The sequence below is a fragment of the Brachyhypopomus gauderio genome, chromosome 3, assembly GCF_052324685.1.
Source record: "Brachyhypopomus gauderio isolate BG-103 chromosome 3, BGAUD_0.2, whole genome shotgun sequence".
In the NCBI taxonomy this organism is placed as follows: Eukaryota; Metazoa; Chordata; class Actinopteri; order Gymnotiformes; family Hypopomidae; genus Brachyhypopomus; species Brachyhypopomus gauderio.
In genome coordinates, this window is record NC_135213.1 from 19410305 (window position 1) to 19429052 (window position 18748).

Sequence of the window (18748 nt, forward strand, 5' to 3'; positions counted from 1 at the left end):
TGACTGTTGCTAAGGTCAATTTCTCTGCCAGTGACATAGAACCAGCAGAAAAGGCTTCAGTGAGAGAGAGCAAAGCTGTACTCAGCAAATCTGCAGCTTGCCTACCAAATACATCCTCCTTCCACCCCAAAAAATGAACATCTGTTACAGTTCTGCTCCAAATACATAACATTATTCATTGCAATAAAATATCCCACAACACCCACCACCAACAGATGTATGAATATATCATATAAATTTATTATACATAATTAGTGTTATCGGTTCCTCCATAACCTTCTCTCTTTTGGAGTCTAAAATCTAATGTTGTTAAATGGGTCCGCCATCATCTCCTCTCTCCATCACTTAGTGCTCAGGACATTACATCATGACTTGGTCTCCGTATGTTTTGATTCAAAACAATTTCCCTCCAAATGTATTCACCACGTGAGTTGAAAGCCAGACCCAGACGGCGCAGGATGCCTGCACAGGCTGGCTAACTTTGAAAGAGCGCTTTTGGGTGGAAAGCGCCTCATGCTGAGCGTGCACCCAGGTGTGACGAAGCACCGTTGCCACCACCTCACGCCGCGGCCGACAGGAGTAGTAATCCACAGCTTGCCTCATCTCCTCCCCCCCACAAAACGCCCTTCTGTTCATCAGAGAGATTTATCGGTGTCGAGGAGCCCGAGCAGACTCCTGGCATGTTGTTTTGCGCCCATCCTGACCTTCATGGAGTGCATGAGGGAATGAGAATGCTATCTGATGCAGGTTCAGTCTCTTTTCACGTTGCAAGAAAAGTGTGGGGTGCAAGTTAGGGATGCAAGTATTTTTTTCAATGCCAAGAGAATATGGGTGAATAATCATCCTGGTTATTTAAATGGTAGCTGGTAGCCAAATGTGAGTACATGTGTATGAATTGTATTAATGTAGTGCTGTAGCACGGTCTGTGGACAATGAATTATATCTTATTATTCATGCACAGACCTGCAAATACTGAGTTACTTATAATCCATCCCTCAGGTCTCAGAGAATTGGTTGCATAATTGCACCCCCCCCCTCACACACACACACACAGTCATGCATAGTATATCCTTAGAATTGGGTTTGCAAGAGAACCATATTCCAATAGGCAGAACAAATTTTATAGCTAGAAATTTCAGCAAGCTTTCATTAAAAAATGTCAGACTTTATAATATTTGACCAAGAGGAGAGTGGGAGATGGATGTGTTAGTATTAACCAGTCCTGCTTCAGTATTAACCAGTCCTGCTTCAAAATTAACCAGCCCTGCTTCAAAATTAATTGGCCCTCCTTAAATATTAATGAGCCATGCTAAAGTATAAACTGGTTCAGCTTCAGCATTCACTAGCCCTGCTTTAGCATTAACCATCCCTGCTTCTGTATTAACCAGCCCTGCTTCTGTATCAGTGGTGGACAGTAACGAGATAACTGTAATTCGTTACTGTACTTAAGTACTTTTTGGTGTGTTTCTTTACTGAAGTATTTCCATTTTTGTAACTTTTTACTTTAACTCCACTACATTTCAAAGTCAAATCTTTTACGTTGTACTCCATTACATTATGCAAAATCTGTCTTTCCTTCAGGTACGTGTGTTCATTAAAAAAGTAACGTTATCTGAGTGAAATTCTTTAGTAGTCAAAAAGAAAAACTCCTTCTTTTTCAAGTGCCTTCTCTGCCTGCCTCAGTCTAATAAGATTTGTTCTTATAAGAATTCCCCATCCAATCTAAGGAACACAAAGAGCTGAGCTAATTTCGTAAACTTACTGGTCATTTACCTTAATGAGACATCTAACAATATCTTGTTTCTTTGTGTATGTTGAAATACGTCCGACATTAGCATTGTATAGTTAGCTAGGTAGCTAAGTAGGCAATTTCTAGTACACAAAAGAAAACGTTGCATTATCAACGCATTTGGCATGTAAAAAAAAATAATTACTAACTTAGATGGCTAGCTAGTTATTTGTTTTACCATAGTTCGTATTTGGAGCTTCCAGCTACCTAAACGCCCTAAATGCACTGATATTGTGAAATAATAAACATTCGAACATAGCACTTTACATTAGAAAACAAATGGTATTTTGACAGGTTTTAAATACGGGTTTTGACATGGTACTAAATACGTTTACTTGCAGTACTTAAGTACATTGTAAGAAAACTTAAGTACATTGAAGACCAATACTTAGAACATTTAAGGGAGGACTTCTACTTGCACTGGAGTAATGTTTTACCTTGGGTATCTGTACTTTAACACAAGGACGTGGTTTGTGTGCTCTGTCCACCTCTGTTCAGTATGAACTTGCTCTGCTTCAGTAGCTCCTCTGAGTGCTTGCTCATCCAGATGGGATGGAAGGATGAACGAAGATGAGGAGAGACTGATCCCCACCACAAGGAGTCAGACAGCAGGCACACGGTGCAAGCACCCTTATTCATCCAGCCTATGCATCCACATTGCTAATAATCCCAGCATTACCACCATGGAAAAAGAAATTGCTCAGTGATACAGATGTGAGGAGAATTATCTTCAACTCAACCAGCATTGAAAGATTAGTAGTTTTACACTTTCAGACTGGCACAAGACATATACAAAGACATATCACAAAAATCCGATACTCATGAGTAAATGTGTTCTTTTCACTCAGCCTCTCGTCCTCAGTGGCTCTTACTGAGCACCTTTCACATTTTATATCACCAGTATTGATTTTGTCTCTTTCCCATTCCTCTGAGCTCTGTTTATACCAGGCTTTTTATTACCGAATTGCTATCCAAAACAATAATTCCTGTGTGTAGACAGGAAAAGGTTTTGAACACGAATGATAAATCAATTTCAATTATTTAATTCGCAATAAATAATATTCTAATTATATGGCTGAAGCATTTAACAGTTCAGCAATGCCACTTTATTGGTTAGCATGCCAATACGGTAGCACACACACTTTAATTTGTGCATCATGATGCTATAGGGATCAGTTGATTTTCAACACAACCTGCTAAAATGAATCTGTTTAGATTTTGTTCAAACAAGCAAGCAGAGAACAACAATAACAACAAAAAATAACCTGCATGCTCACAACGACATTATGGTAATCCCATGCAGGCCAATGGTGCTTTCAGTGGAAGCATGACTTTATAGGCAATATACAAGCAATATACAGGCAATTAAATGGCTGAAGAACAAGTAATATAATGGTTTCTATACAGCAGTGGGGTACTGGCAGAGTCAGCAACAAATCCATTAACATCTATGTCCACATGTGCTGTAAGTGTGTGTCATATTTATGAGCCTTCTAAAGTAACCTAAGATCTCATAGGCATGAAATAGCATTCTGCTGACCCTCAGGGTTCAGAAGGCTACCAGGCTATAAAAAGGGCTTGTTCATGCTGTTGGATGAAGTGTCCCACTCCCCTGTTAAGGGACAGTGGACAGTGGACACACAGTTTTCCCCGGGGCTGCATGTCAGTGCGTGTAGACGCTCTGCTGCGTGCAATGCTCAGTAAACAGCGCTGGCTTGCGTGTGAAACGGATCAAATGTTGAGCCCATGTCACAGGTGTTTATTAGGACTTGGGTGTTAGCACGTCATTTGAGAAGTGCTATTTTGCCTCGGAGTCTGCAGAGAGATGCCCACTCCTCCTAATGAGGTGGTTCCAGCTTACGCACTTCCTGTTATGTGGTGCGTTGGGTGCAACAGTATCGGCTGTCATGTGACCGTGCGTCTGGCCACAGAGCTCAGTGGGCTGTTACTTTCAAGCAGACACATTTACTCACACATTTGTGTGTGTTGGTTATAATACCAGCCCTATGCCTAATCTGATAAGGTAAACAAAGTCAGATGCAGTGTGCTTATCTTGCCACTGGGGGCAATTTTTCAAAATATCAGTTTTTCATCATATTTTGGCTTCAGGATTAGATAATTTTCTCAAATCTATCAATTTTAAGGATTTAATGCAAAAGAGGACTCACAAAATATACCTTCCATGTACTTCCCATGTACAGCCCTTAATAGGTCTAATCCTGGTGTAAATGGTTGCATTAACACTTGTTCTCTGGCTCTGCAAATCTGTCTCACTATGTGTCTATTATTCATACACCGTAACATTTGCAATGACATCTTGGCAGGGTAAAATAAAAAAATCAATGAACTACATTCATCAGTCACCAGACGAGGGTCTCCGAGCTCGGCAGAGCCCCCAGTGCAAGAGCCTGCATCCCTGCATTCCCGGGCTTTGCCTCCCCCGGAAGGCCTTGCGAGCACCGTGGTGACAGACGGCAAGCTCGAGGAGAGCCCGGTATCGGTGGAGGAAGAGCGGGTGACCCGCCGGGGCGGCAAGCTGCTCGGAAAGGGCTCCGCACCCCTCCTCCGTCCTCCCCTGCCCAGGCATCTGGGCCTGTGGTGTGTGTGGATTAAAGCAGGAGCCTGGCCAAGGCAGGGCCAGGGACAGGGGCCCACGTTCCCGCGCAGCACAGGTTCTTCCCGTACGTTGGCATGCGGGAGGTTGCCCCAGCCCGAGCAAGGGATAAGCCTCCGCTGTTACTTCCGGTGATTAAGACAGAATTACATGATTATAGTATTCCTCAGAATGACGTCGTGGAACACTTGCTTTAGTGTTAGTGGCGAACTCGACTTCGGTGACTGTCGTCAATGGTTTCTCATTCTTTCTTTGGCTGGCATCATTGCCAGCACGTTGCCTGGGAATTCTGTTCTGTATTCCTACCACAGAGGTTTTAAGTCAACACTGAATAGAGATGTGCTGAGTTTCCCTGCTCACTGATTCCCTCTATATATGTGTACTGTATTGAACTGGGTAGACCGAAAACAGCATCCCACTGAAACAGGGGGACAGACAGCAAAGTGCACATATGATTACAGGAGAATGAAGAACCATAAATGTCCTCTCAGTAATGCCACAGGCCTGACTCTCTCTGTCTGTCTGGACCGCGCACAAGTGTGTGTGTGTGTGTGTGTGTGTGTGTATGTGTGTGCTAAGGCCGCAGTAAAGGTAAAACCTCATCCTGCCCTACCTCTCAATAATGCATGATTAATTAGAAGACTCTGAAATAGGACTAAACCAAATAAAGCCTGGAAACTGGAGAGCAACTCAGATCCAGGCACACTGTTATACTGAGGAGAGTAGACACAAGCACATATGCATGCACACACATACACACATACATGCACGCGCACACACACTCACACACACTCACACACACATACACAAGTGAAAATAATGCCTCAGCAGTTCCATCTGTTGAGTTCAATATGTCTCTTTCAGTGTGGTTACGATTTAGGAAAGTCCACCAGGAGACATTACACTCCTGAAAGGAGATTAAATGTTTCTCTTATCCTGAAAGACCCGACATGTTGTCAAAGCATCTTTGAGGAATTCATGAAGATATCCCTTTACTCTTGAAAAGAAACATCTGTATGAACAGCTTCATCATAAAATCACAACTATGTTCATGGATCCAAGCATCTTGTGAAGCACAAGCTGCTTCCATGCGTGCTGGAGGTGACAGTGTGCAGTCAAAGGCCTTCCTGCTTCTAACACACAGGCTGCAGGTGCTGATCGCACCTCTAATATCTGACAAACCCAGTTTCTTTATATGTGATAATAAGATGGTCTGTTACCAGAATCCTCTGGCATGCTATGATAAAGACAGACGACAGGAAGAGACTGCAAATGTGGCCGGATGCAACTGATTCATCTGTCACTTTTTATCTGGTGCCGGCTCCTGGATGAGGGGCTCACTAAACAGAGAATGGTCTCCATGAACAGAGCTTCATAAAAATGTGCTTTTCTTTTAATTTGATGCCAGGGATTTCATTATTTCAATATTTAACAGAAAAGCTACAGACTAGAATTGCAAAGAAGCATTTCTGTATGTATGCAGTTGATTTTATAGAATCATGCCTTCTTAACCCAGGCAAAAAAAAAGTGTACTGAAATATACTTAATTTAAGTGCACTTAATATACTTCAGTGCATCATGATAAATATACTAAAAATGTGCTATTTTCACACACTAACTTTGTACTTAAGTGTGCTGTATGCATGTTTTATTACTACTAAAATTGTACTTAAACATAATTAAATATACTCAACTGTACTATTTTGAGACACCATTAAGTCTATTTAAGTGCACCTATAGTATACTTTCTCCCAGGCAAAAAAAGTGTACTGAAATATACTTAATTTAAGTGCACTTTCAGTGCATCATGATAAATATACTAAAAATGTGCTATTTTCACACACTAACTTTGTACTTAAGTGTGCTGTATGCATGTTTTATTACTACTAAAATTGTACTAAACATAACTAAATATACTCAACTGTACTATTTTTAGACACCACTAAGTCTATTTAAGTGCATCTATAGTATACTTTCTCCCACCAAATCTTTATTTTAAAAACATACTTTGTGTGAACTTGGAGTATGTTTAAATCCACCTTTAAGATTACTATTAGTATATTAATAAAACATAATAAATGTTTTATTAAGCACCATTGGTCTTTGTAATGGCACTATAGCATACTAAGAACATATTTATTACACAATAGCACATTTATCATAAATGCATTACAAAATATAAATGTAAGTGTACTTTGGTGTACTTTTTTCACCTGCGGGACAGCTCTACTGTGTGTTAGGTATTGAATTTAACTAATTACATCAACACAATGCCCATATATATATTTTAAAGTGTTTTTATTGACTTATAAAATGCTTTGTGTATTTCCACAATAACCAAACCTTTTAGATACACTGAAATACAGCACAGACAAGTGTTGTGAAGTGTAGCTTGTAGTGCTGTATATTAGATCCAAACAGAAACCTAAACAGTTGCTCTTGTATTCAGAACAGTTCTGTGTCAAATTCACAAAATTTACATAAACAAAACATAACTTAATAACTACATAACTACACTACATTTTATACTGTTTGTTTTTGTACACAAAACTCTCATTATTGCATTTTCTTCTAATGGCTGCTCTCACTTCTGACACACTTGTACCAGGAAACTCCAAAAGTACAGCATCAGTACAAAAAGAAAATAACAAAATGATAAATAATGCTTGTGAACTTTGTAAGGCATATACCACAAATTACACATTATAAAACCTAAATAAACAAGTGACAAGTGATGAGTATTAATACAATGCATTCAAATGACTAAAACTGCTTTGACAATAGCTCAGGCATTGGAACAGGCTAGGGTTAGGGTTAAGGTTAGAGGTATCCCAATTGCATGTCCTGTAGCAGGCAGTTCTGTTGTGTTAGCATTTTTTTAAAGATTTGTTTGCAGAATGGTAAAACAGCCAACAGTCCTTCTCAAAATGGTTTGTGCTAATTCATAGGCATAGTATTACCTTTTTTGTAGATTTATTGTAGATTTATTCAGTTCACTGGTTATCTCAAATGGTCTAAAAACACTGGTTCTGGAGAGCTACCTTCTTGCAGAGTTTAGTTCCGTCCTGTATCCAATAGGCTATCCTGCTCCTTACTTAAACCAAAACTGTGTAGCAAATTGTGGTTGTAACTAGGCTCTGAGGGAGGTAGCTCTCTAGAACCATAGTTGGTCATTATAAAAACACCAAAATGAAGAAAAATCAAAAATACATACTAACAAGGGCACTCAGCTTTTCCGGGTCTAACTGATCCTTTGGTGTTCCAAGTGCTGAATTTCCAGTTAGACTTGAGGAAGCCAACACATCCCTCCCAAAAAGAAGCATGGCTAATTCTTGGGTGAACAGTGTCCGGTTTAATCTTCGGAAGCAGCTTTTGCTGACCTGCACCCTTGTGTTGCCCAGGAAAATCTGTGTCCAGAAAATATATTTACATCCTCTTTAATTTTCTATGGATTTATGTAACAGGACATAAAACATCTGCTTAGAAAGTCATCACATTTTAAAAAACACAACCTATGATGAACAACACCTTATCACAAATTACTGTGTCATGATTCATTTAAAATATGCAAAACTGCTAAATCGGTACATGAAAAATTAAGTGCACCTTTACCTTTTTCATTTAGGAATTAAGTTTGGCCAAAACTACGTCATGCAACAGGACAATGATCTCAAGCACACCAGCAAATCTACAATAGAATGGCTAAAAAAAAGAGAAGAACCAAGATGTTGCAATAGCCACTCAAACTACAGACCTCAACCCAATTAAAATGGCAGGACTTTAAGAGAGCTGTGCATAAACAAATGCCCACAAACCTCAATGAACTAAAGCTACGTAAACGTGCAAAGAACAGTGTCCCAAAATTCCTTCTGAATGATGTGAGACTTCTAAAATCATTCAAAAAAGATTTCTTCAGGTTGTTAAATGCTCATTGATTCATGTGGTGTACTTCATTTACACACATGGCTTCTGCCCTTTTGCAGTTTTTTGTAAATAATAACTTATTGTAATTTGTCATGTTATTGATCATCTGAGATTTTATTTTCCTAATTTTATCACCTATGGACCAGATATTAATAATTATAATAATAATACATTTTATTTAATGATGGCGCCTTTCATGGCACTCAAGGACACCTTACAACAGTTAATAAATTAAAATCAGACAAACAGATCTACATATATTCAAATACTTTCAGCCAGATAAAATATAAGACACACAGGGAGAAGTGAAAATGAGGAGTCAGAAGTATGCTAATGTGAATAGGTGGGTTTTAAGCAGAGATTTGAAGGTAGATAGACAGTCAATATTGCGGATTTGAGTAGGAAGGGCATTCCAAAGAAACGGGGCAGAGTAGCTAAAAGCTCCCACAGTAGAAAAAAAAACATATTTAGCTACTTATCAATTTATTTATATAATATCAACCTTTGGTTTGCTTCCATCCACTGAGGTGGTACACTGTGCAACCCCTCTCTTCTCAGCTGCCATCATCCACATGTCCTCATTCCTAAGAAAGGCCTTTTTTCTCTATCAAGACCTTATAGTTGTCTGTGAATATCAAACATAAAAGGTAAGACAAAATATCTACAGCATGTCTTTTCAGTAACTTTGTCAAGATTCCATAAAAACGTAATTACATATAAAGCAAGGTATTTACAGGTAGCCATAAAGTAAAGTCTTAGTAACAAACCTATTCCTTTCTACCATAATATATATATATATATATATATATATATATATATATATATATATATATATATATATATATATATATATATATATATATATAAAACACTTCGTGTTCAGATAGGAAGCAACACTGATTGTGAATCAATTTCAACTGCTCTTGTGCAAATGGAACAGACAACAGGTAGAAATGAGAGATTTTCAACTGATTTCAAAGATTTTTATTCATTGAGATCTAGGATGTGTTATTTTAGTGTTCCCTTTATTTTTTTTAACAGTATATATATATATATATATATATATATATATATATATATATATATATATATATATATATATATACACACACACACACACACACAGTATATAATGTAATAGTCTATTAATCACAGTTAATTCATTGGTTGGAGGTGGGGGTTATCTTTACAATTACTTCAAGTAAAATGGAGTTTATAGTGCTTCTCATGTGTACCCAACCACGAGAAGCACCGTTCTTAGTTTTAAGAACGGGTGGATTTTTTGTCTGCCATAAAAACATCCTTCGTGTTTTCTAAGCTGTGCACACAATTATAAACGAACGTTTACTTGAAGCAATTGTAAAACATTGCATGTATCTTTACTGGAAAACACGGAGGCTTTGGCCGACCAAACGCAACTTCCAACGGGAGTACATTTCATGGCGGGGGTGACATGTTCTCACGTTTGGTTATTGTAGAAAGCATATCCATTCAACTATTTTATGGCGTGTGTCAATTCCAAGACAAAAATCGCGAGCGAGGAAAATCACTTCGCGCAAGGAAAACCGCTCACTCATACTAGATAGTTTACCTCGCTCGCTATTTTAGTCTCAGAATAGGTATGTTAGGTATGAAGACTAGAAGCCTACAGGAATGCACTTATGAGAATACATACCTCCTAGTAATAGCAGTTTTGCGGCCACCTTCTTTTGTGGGTCTTTCCTGTTAGCCTGGTACACGTCAATCCACCCGTCGTCGATCCAAAGATCCGGCCTGCTAATACCTGAACTAGCTGCTTTGTGTACTGGAGTGTCACAATGTCAGTACTTTCGACATGAACTGATTTGTCCCTGAAATCAAATATTCCGAACTTAAACGGTGCCGTTTTCTACTGGAAATATTCCCCGAACTGTACCCGACCTTATGATACACTTACAGCTGTGACTGAGTTAACAAATAAATCCTAAGTACCCATGAACACATAGTCTGCTGTAATTGGCTCTCTGTATCTTTAAAGTGATTGGTTGAAATCAAACGAGGACGTTTAAGATACTATGCGCGCGTTTTTATGAGAAAAATACAACGCTTTGCAGCAGACATGGCATCTAAAAGACAATACAAAGAATATCTACTGGATGAGTCGAAACAACCTTCAAGAGCTACCAAACACAGACGGATTGCAAAAGAGAAAGAGGTATTTCATGTTTTATATATCTTCTCTTATTAACAACAACAATAATTATGAAAATAATATTTGTATTATATTGTAATATGAATCGTTAATTTTGACCACAAGGGAATGTTTTGTTCATTGCAGAATACTTCATACAGTAGAGAAAATTACAAGAAATACCTGTATTGTGCAACCTCAGACACAAACACAAAAAGAAAGGTCTTAGAAGAGGTATGTTATGTTTCCATTTACAAGAATACAAATTATGGATGTTTTAATTAACGTATTACACATTGACATTGTAACTGCATTCCTTAGATTCCACTTTCATTTAATGGAGAAGAAAAATCTTCTTTGGAGGCATACTCAAAACTCATTCCCACATGTGACATGCAGGTAAAATCAATAAGATAAAATTCAATAGCAGGAGATTTAATTGTCAGTATCTGTGTGCTGTTTCTTAATTTTATTAGTACAGAGAATCTGCAAAATACTTTACTCTTAAGTTTTCATTCATTCAGAATTGTATTCGTTTGTTATTATATAAAGATTGCTTAATACATCCATGAACTGTCCCATGATCAGAATGTTCCAGATGAAGAACCTTTTACAGAAGAGGGAGCAAGCAGTCAGCCATATGATGAAAGCATAATAAGAAAGCATCATGTCAATTCAGCAGGAGAAGAGCAGCAGCAGGAAACACCAAACAAAAGTTCATCAGAGGTACTAAAATGTCAGAATTTGGAAATATGTAGATTCATTCATGGGACTGTGTTGAATTGTTGTTGCATTATTGTCATTCCAGTAAGATTATATGAAATGGGAATATTTGTGCATTAATTTTCCCTGTCATGTGTCAGAACACTGATAAGTACGGTCCTTGTATTTTAAAGCTGTGTGTCTTTTCTTAAAATATGATATAATCATGTAAAATTGCTGTTTCTATTTCATTTGACAATGTTCTATTATGTTGATTGCACATATTATGCAGCTAGCCAGAGACGAAGAATGCAGACAGTCCCACTCAGTGCTGGAATTGCCACAGACAGCATACCCAGACAGCACTTTCACTTATGCAAGAGGGGATCAACAGGATATGCAAACAGAAGTACAGGTAACAGTTACTCAATGAAGATTTTTAAATATAACTGAAGCTCTAAAAAAATAATAAGCTGTCACTAGTATGAAAATTGATCTAGAAATAAAGGTTATTATTATTACTATCATTAATATTCCCATAATAATGATATATTAATTGTCAACATCAACACTAGTTTAAATATTACAGATTTATAAATATTTCTTACAGGAATTATATGAAACGCAACCAGAACACATAGACTCTGCCACAACATTTGACCAGCAAGAGATTCCAAAGAGCAAGGTTGTTAGCTTTTATTATCGTATGTTTTGAGTACAAAAGCAGTCTTTTTCTGTAGATGAGTTATTTAAAGTTATTACTATGTAATATCTTCACAGACAGACCCTTTGGATGGAGATGATCTTGCATATCCTGGAGCACCACTGACAAAAGGACAAAGTTTGCTCTTACTCATGTCTTATGTACTAAGGCACAATCTGACATCGGTGGCACTGGAACATCTATTAAAGATTTTCAATGAGCATTTACCAGGCATGGCACCAGTGACCACATATCTTTTTCACAAAGCTTATGGACAGTATGGAAATTATCAACCACATTTTTATTGTCCAGCATGTGGAAACTACTTAGGGGATAATACAAGTGAACTACAATGTAGTGCTTGTCATGCAATAACTGATTCCGAGAGCTGTCTTAAAAGTGGGTGTTTCTTTCTAGTGCTTAAATTGGCTTCACAGCTCAAAACATTGCTTGAACAAAAACAGACAAGTTTAAACAAAGATCAGCTGTCTGCAGATGAGATATCAGATATACAATTTGGAGAAGAATACCGTAAGCTAAAAGATTCTGGTGAATTGGGTGAGGATGACATATCTTTAATTTGGAACTGTGATGGGATACCAGTGTTCAAGAGCTCAAAGTATCAAATCTGGCCCATTCAATGCCAAGTCATAGAACTTGAACCTAAAGAACGTAAGGCAAATATCTGTCTTCCGTGCCTCTGGTTTGGGGAGAAGAAGCCCAACATGTTAACATTTCTGAAGCCATTTGTAGATGAGCTGTTAGTTCTAGAAAGAGATGGCATTAAGTGGAAAGACTCAGCAAACATAGAGCATGTCTCCAAAGTGTATGCTCTCATATGTAGTTCAGATTCAGTTGCTCGCCCACTTCTAAGAAACACCAAACAGTTTAATGGGTTTTATGGATGTGATTTCTGTTATCATGTTGGAGGTGGTCCTTACATAAACAAAGCCCCAAAGCCACATCTCAGAAATGAAGCTGAGCACTTTCATGATGCAATGGCTGCAACACCCGAGAATCCTGTAATGGGAGTAAAAGGACCTTCATTATTAATGAAACTCAAGACATTTCAAATGATAAATGGATTTGTTCCAGAGTATCAGCACTGTGTCTGCCTTGGTGTGACCAGACAACTAGCCAAACTGTGGTTTGACTCAAAACATCATGACAAAGAGTGGTACATAGGAACAAAAGCAGACAACATTGACAAAGAGCTCATTGCAATTAAACCCCCAGTTGAAATAACTAGAGTACCACGATCTGTGGCAGACAGAAAATATTGGAAAGCATCAGAGTGGAGGTCATTCCTCTTATTCTATGCTCTGCCAACATTGAATGGGGTTTTAGTGAAGAAATTCTGGAACCACCTTTTTCTGTTAGTGTTTGCTATGCACATTCTTTTGGGACAAAAAGTGAAACACAGTGACATTGAATTAGCGGAAAGAGCTCTCAAAAAGTTCACTATGCTGTTTGAAAAGTTATATGGAGCAGCAAATATGACATTTAATGTTCATCTACTGACACACATTGCAGCAAGTGTGAGGAATTGGGGGCCTTTGTGGGCCACATCAACCTTTTCCTTTGAATCGTTTAATGGCACTCTGTTACATTACTTCAGTGGAACCACACATGTTCCTGAGCAAATAGTTAAAAGATTTCTTTGCTGGAGGAGTCTAACACAAAAAGCAGGAAAGATAATGGCAGATGCTAATGATGGGGTTAAAAACGTTTTTTCTGATCTCATAAACAACAAATTATCAACCTCTAATTCATCTAGCCTAAATGAAAATGTCAGGGTTTTTGGCACACCCTGTCATGGCAAACTGTCTGCGTTACAAACAATTGCTATCAAAAACTTGCTGGGTGTTACCGTCAGACACTGTGAATGTTATCACCGTTTCATTATAAAAGGCATACTCTATCATTCAAGCAGTAACAGAGGTCTAAAAAAAAGAATTAACTCAACAGTGGAATTACAGGATGGAAGATTATGTAGAATTCTTAGCATGGTAGTATTCAAAAGACAGCATTTATCAATGCACTGTGTACTGGTAAAAGAGCTCATGAAGACTAGTAGACAGCTCTGCAGGGATGGTCAGTTGAACATTGCTTCCACTTTTGTATCTGAAGTGTTGGAATCCAAGAATGTGTATGCAGTGCCCACTGAACTGTTCTACAGGAAAGCTGTTTTGGTCCAATCAAGAGGCAACGAGTATGTTATTCCTCTCCCAAACAATGTAGAGAGAGATTAAATAGTAACTGAAGAACTATAAGAAAAACCTTACAAAAAATAAATTTCAAGATTGTCCTGTTATATGCATTATTTATTATTTATTATTATTATGTATTATTAGAAATGCTGGTGACCACACAGGCTTTTAGTGTATTAAAAAGTGCTGTATGTTGCTGTTGTTGTTATTGATCCTGTTTATTCCAAATTCATTTTTGTATCACATAAAAAAATAGGTGACTTCAATTTAAAAAAATAACCCTAAGGTATATTTGAATAAAAGTAGCTAACTAAAGATTATTTACATTTAAAAATAAAAATGGATAATGCATTTATATCTTTTAGCACTTTACTATTTTACTGATAAACTGGTGGAGTATTTCAAAACATTAAACAGAAAAGGTCAGTTAAGGAAATGTACTTTTATTGTATATTTGTAAACACATCAAAGCACACTTTAAAATAATGTACCAAACGTGCACTAGGGTAGTATATTTATCTGAATACACCAAAGATCAATTTAAATATGAATTCAAATTAGTGTACTTATATGAAGTACACTGAAGTACTGCTGAGATAAAATGTACTTGCAATTATTGCATTGGAATTTGCACTTAAAATAATTCAGCATTATTTTTTAAGTAGTATACTTTCTCTGAATACACTAAAGATCAATTAAAATATTAGTTCGAATTAGTGTACTTATATGAAGTACACTGAAGTACTTCTAAAGTAAAAATGTACTTGAAATTAATGCATTTCCATTATATTTTATTTGTACTTATATTAAGCACACAAAAAAGTAATGTACTTGAAATGTATTAGCTGAAATTAAAATACATTGGTAGTACATTAAAGTATACTTAATTTTTACCTGGGAAATCATCTTAAATCAACACTATATGCACAATAATCATGTGGTAATGCTGAACCTGTATGCTGAATGCTGAAATGTAAATGCTATAATATTTATATTCTAGATATTCTATATTCATTATTATAGTGAAGCAATAATATTGACTGTCCTGATGTGACTTTGGTCTACTTTTCTTTCCTCTGTTTTCAGGATGAAATATTTATACTCGGTGTACTCAGTATGGCTCTGTTCGGCGCTAAAACCTCACTCAAAACAGATGGCCGCATGTAGCTGTGAAAAAAACTGAAGTAAGGGCACTTGAAACACACACACACACACACACACACACATATGTATATATATATATATATATAATATATATATATACACAAATACACACACATTTCATCGACAGTTATTTTTAGGATGAACCAAAACAGATGAGAACAGAATGTGCAATTTTAAGAATTTCTTGCCTGCGTCTCTTGGAATGTTAATATGGATATGGCAGCCAATATTAAAATGATTAGCACCTTTGCTATGTTAGCAACATAAAGAAATTAATTATTGCACATTGTCTATGAGCAAATTGCTTAACTGGTACTGTGAAAGTTAGAGCACTTATTGTAACAGCACTGGTTTGCAAGGGCAGTGTTTGTTTTGGGCACAGTGTTGCCATGAGGAAGACTGAATATGAGGGAAAGGGAGGCTTTAAAATGCTTCTTCCACTTCCTGTTTGAGTTTGTCCCATTGAAAATGAATGGCTTTTCACACTGACATGGGACCTGTCTGCACATCCCTGTGACATTCCTGCTCATTCATAGCTCCACATGGATCACTGTACCCAGATCAGTTCCTAAGGTTTATGACAGTATTCTCACAAGAGAGAAGTAACTTGGTTTTGCATTGTGGAACTACATACATATGAAGTGCACAAAGGTTTAGTGTAAGAAAAGGAATTTAAGAAAGGAAGAAAGAAAGAAGAATGGGAAAACGTTATCATGCTTATTGGGCAGAGCTCACTGACAGCAACATGTAAATTTCACATCAGAGCTACAAAGCGTGTGAAAGATAATACTGTGCATTTCCACACCATGCCAGGTCGTAGTATCAATGGGCTGGACAGGAGTGACCCACTTCGGCATCTCCGTGTCAAGGGGGAACAGAAATAACAGCTTTATAAGGGCGAGATGAGACAACTTGGAATTGAATGTGCAGATGAAAACAATGCAGAAAGGACAATGTTGCGTGCTTCATAAATCTCATAGTGACACTGACATTTTCCCCAGTGCTCAGGCTGTGGTGATTAGTTTCCCTGCCTCACATGCTCACAAGTCCGCACACACATACACACACACGTGCGCGTGCACACAGCATGAGTTCTCCTCATTATTATCATTAGAGGACAACTGAAGGAATCAACCAGCTACGTACACTGCCCAGAGCCATGTCCACATTTTGGAAGCGAGTACCGAAAACCCAAAAAGAAATGCCTGCGTCCAGTTGCCGTTCCAGAGTGGAGGCATTCGGTGTGGCCGCGTACGTGACTAAGGTCAAGGTGCGGCAGAGAGTGTGCACCAATAATTAACAGAGCAGCGTGTAGCCGGTCATGCCAAGCGGGACATGCCCTCTTCACATGACCTCAGTCTGCCACGGACTCGCCCCGCGGAGGCCGGAGGAGGCTCCATATTCCTGCATGCAGGTCAGATCAGGCTGACCGAATGGGTCTTGCACCTATTTGGTTTCCATGCTCTGTCCTGCATGACTAACTCCAAAAAGAAAGGAAAAAACAGGTTAATAATAAACCTTGTGGGGACACAGCAGTAAAAGGCACAAAAAACTGGACTTTGCTTATTTTAGGTTGGTGATTAGAGGATGTGTTCTGGGCCTACAAATACAGGATAATGCATACAGTGTCCAGCGATAAATACGATTTCAAACAGAACAAAACTATTGATTTGTCCATTACGTCTGACCCTAGCAAAAAATGGGGGATGGGCAAATTAGATTGTTTTGCCTGAGCATAAGGATTTCGTATGAAGGACTAGAACCTTTGGGAGACAGGGAAACATGCTGATTATGTCTTACATTTTATTTACAAATGATATTGAATTGCATATTTTGTAGAATTTTAGGTATTCGTAAAGAAGTATGCCTTTTCTTTCTTTCACTCTGTGTGATTGTGTGTGTGCGCACACACACTTATGTTTGCAAATGTTGCCTATCACAGCTTGTGCCTGGCTTGTGTAATAAGCACTTTAACAAAGGTCACCGTGAAGGCTGAAAATTGTAGAGCATTACTGCCAAGTCTTGTTTACATTGTTTATCTGCCCGGTTCGAGGAGCTCTCCTTTCCTAATGCAACTCACTATACATACATATGAAACAACAAACAGATTTGCACGATGGGCAACATACCACAGGCTATGAAGCAAAACAAATACAATACACAGCATTGTGTTTCTTAACAGGCAGCTTCTCAGGACTGATTCCGCTTTACAGTTAATAGTTCTGGAGGCCCCATGACCATTTATTAGCAATGAAGCACAAAAGCACATGATTCTGGGGCAGTATGTGCTATTAATGGGAATGCACTTAGGTTGCTGCTAACTTTGTGACTTGTTTCACTAACTCAACAGTCTTTTCTAGTGTTTTTATGGCTTTCAGAAAAACAAAAACAGCAAGATATCGTCTCATTCAATTCTAAATCCTCACTCCCTCTCCATTAAAGAAACAGAAATCTCTAGAGGCAGAAGATTAAGGTGCTGATTCGGCCCGTGTGGCGAGTCCACCTCTCCATTACAGCATTCCAGTTCTTTTTGTGCTTTCTACACACTTGCTCTGCCTATCGGCTTTCTCCTACTCTCTCTGTAATCATCTGTCAGCGAAATTTAGCTTGGCCTCTCCTCTCATTGCGTATGCACTATTGTGTGTGTGTGTGTGTGTGTGTGTGTGTGTGTGTGTGTGTGCGTGCATGCATGCGTGTGTGTGTGTGTGTGTGTGTGTGTGTGTGTGTGTGGTGTTTGGAATCATAGTCACTCTCCATATGACTGGTTCATTTTTTATCTTCAGGTGACAAGCAAAACATGGTGATTAATCTGCAGGCTGCAAACACTTCACCCCTCTCATATCTGACTCTTGTTCCACCCTTTTTCTTCTGCCTTGCATAAAATAAATAAATATAAAGTCAGATTCATTAAAGCAAGTGCGGGCGGGCGAGCATTCAAACAGCTGCGTTTTCCTTTCTATTCCAGTCTAGAGAGGACTAAGATCATCTTTAGCGATAGTTGCCATGGATACCCTGCTCACGTAAAAAGTCTTGTTGCCATCGTCGAGGCTGAAGGATGGTAAACACTTGAGTGCAGCCCAAACTTAATGTCCAATTTCCCATTACTTTCATCACACAATGTTTATGGAACCTACAGCCTTTTAAACATAGAGCATAATCGAATGATCCTCCCAGACTCAGACACTAAATGTGTTAATAGACTGTAAGTAAAGACCGTAAGTAAGACAGCACTTTTCCTCTCATGACCCTATATGTGTAAAAAGGAGTTGGGGTTTAGGAAGGCAGCAGCTAGCCACTGTTCCTGTCCACTCAGTGTGTTTTCCCTGGTGGAAAATTACCTCAAAGGATTCACCAAGATGAGACTTATAGCTCTAAAAGCAGGAATCACACTGCCAAAGTAGTACTAGGGGTACCAGCTGAAGAGGTTGGGGGAAGGAAGAAGTTGTCTAGACCACATACAGAAATATCCATA

General features: G+C 38.2%; 2 long non-coding RNA genes across 3 annotated transcripts; one reads left to right on the top strand and one right to left on the bottom strand.

Moving 5' to 3' along the window:
* Positions 1 to 6684: 6684 nt before the first annotated feature.
* On the bottom strand, positions 6685 to 10282 carry LOC143510571 (uncharacterized). Of its 2 annotated transcripts, XR_013130022.1 has the most exons (4): positions 10003 to 10282; positions 8830 to 8952; positions 8016 to 8105; positions 6685 to 7810 (listed from the first exon to the last, which is right to left on the bottom strand). It is a non-coding gene; the product is annotated as an uncharacterized LOC143510571 (long non-coding RNA). The 2 variants fall into 2 exon arrangements; XR_013130021.1 differs by lacking the exon at positions 8016 to 8105 and having other exon boundaries at positions 10003 to 10267.
* An 80-nt stretch (positions 10283 to 10362) lies between these two features.
* Positions 10363 to 14307, top strand: LOC143510572 (uncharacterized). The gene is made up of 7 exons (XR_013130023.1): positions 10363 to 10521; positions 10645 to 10731; positions 10819 to 10896; positions 11086 to 11223; positions 11492 to 11614; positions 11810 to 11884; positions 11980 to 14307. It is a non-coding gene; the product is annotated as an uncharacterized LOC143510572 (long non-coding RNA).
* Positions 14308 to 18748: the final 4441 nt, after the last annotated feature.